Genomic DNA, 1,502 nt, shown 5'->3' with positions numbered 1-1,502 from the left:
CAAGTTATTTTTATCTCTATTTTCAACTAGTTTTTCAGAGCATTTAGTGCAAGTGCTCTATCGGCATCACTCGCAAACTTAAACCTATTTTTGTGGAATAAAATATAAACATTTTAAAAGATTAATTATGGTAGTGGCGCCCTCCCCCTATTAAAAAACCCACCCCAAGTCCCATATTAACCCCTCAAAACTTATCAACGTATAGTGATGAATTTAAAGCGGCATGGCAGTACAACAAATTCCAATGGAAATTAATTTTAAATTATTTATTTGAATAATTTGTCGTTGACCTACAAAACCTTAGAACGTAACATCCCCCACCACAGACTTGGAAATAGTGGTATTTTGAACGGGTGCCCTATGGGCTCCCTACCCACTTGAGTATATTTCTATTGAGGGTCACTGGCTCCGGAGGGGGTGAAATAGGGGAAATCTTTCAAAAATACGATATTAAAAAATGGTACCATTACTTACGTAAACTTCTATTGCCTTTAAAGGCTGGTTTCCACTTGGGCAAAACCGCCAAGACGTTGAGCGTCAACTTTTGATATCCTCGTTGGGCCTAATACAAAATTTTTGCGTGAAAGCCCGCCGTCACGACGGTTTTAGCGCTAGCGAACACCAACGCTAAAGCTTGTTTCACACTCGGCGGAACTCGTTGAGCGAAAAAATATTCGAGCGGAATTACCGTAGCATAAGCCAAACCCGCAGAATAATTTTGGCTCGAGCGTTATTTGCCAATATCCCATTCTACGAATGACAGAGCTCCAGGACGGGCGAACTTATTTTGTCGTCTGCTTCTTCATAGATTGTCTTGAACGTATTTGTGAGCCTAAGATGGCGCCAAAAATTAAAATAAATAAAGTTCCACGAATCGCTAACCCACGAAAAAAAATTAATATCAACAAAGAACTTTTCATCGAAGAGGTTGAAAAATATCCATACTTATTTGAATTGGCCAATAATGATTACAAAGATACACATCTGAAGGATAACCGATGGGCATCCTTGGTGCCTTGTTTAAAGTTACAGGTAAGTTGATAAGCTTAAACATTCTACTGATCCCCATTAATATTAATTTTTTTGTAGGTGAAGAGGCGTACAGTACTTGGAAATCCCTTAGAGACAGATATAGGAAGATTGTAAGGGAGATTGGCATTAAGAAAAGAAGTGGGGTTGCAGTGGACGACGTGCCCAAACCTACTTGGCCTTTGTACAATGTTATGGATGGTGTCCTGCAATCATCAGTGGAACCCAGGGAGTAATAACATTTATTTTACCTTGTACATGCAACTCAGATTGACTGGTTTATTCTACGCGAATAAACAAGCAGATCAAAGTTGGCTGTGACTGTAGTTCACATTCTAACTGAGGTGAATTTGTTTTATAAAGGACTGCAAGTTATGATTCTAGTTTAACTGAACTACAGTTACAGATTTCAACCTGAGTAATTCTTTGGACGATGTAGATGGCTCAGATGAAAAAGCTAATATTTTACTGAA

The 1,502-nt window shown here is 38.6% G+C and overlaps 1 long non-coding RNA gene across 1 annotated transcript; it reads left to right on the top strand.

Moving 5' to 3' along the window:
• Positions 1-750: 750 nt before the first annotated feature.
• On the top strand, positions 751-1,265 carry LOC149933893 (uncharacterized). Its single transcript, XR_016472229.1, has 2 exons — positions 751-1,032; positions 1,090-1,265. It is a non-coding gene; the product is annotated as an uncharacterized LOC149933893 (long non-coding RNA).
• Positions 1,266-1,502: the final 237 nt, after the last annotated feature.

The sequence above is a fragment of the Leiobunum rupestre genome, chromosome 7 (genome assembly GCF_980474605.1).
Source record: "Leiobunum rupestre chromosome 7, qqLeiRupe1.1.hap1, whole genome shotgun sequence".
NCBI lineage: Eukaryota > Metazoa > Arthropoda > Arachnida > Opiliones > Sclerosomatidae > Leiobunum > Leiobunum rupestre.
Note: the sequence above shows the minus strand (reverse complement) of the source record. Positions and strands in the feature narration are given on the sequence as shown.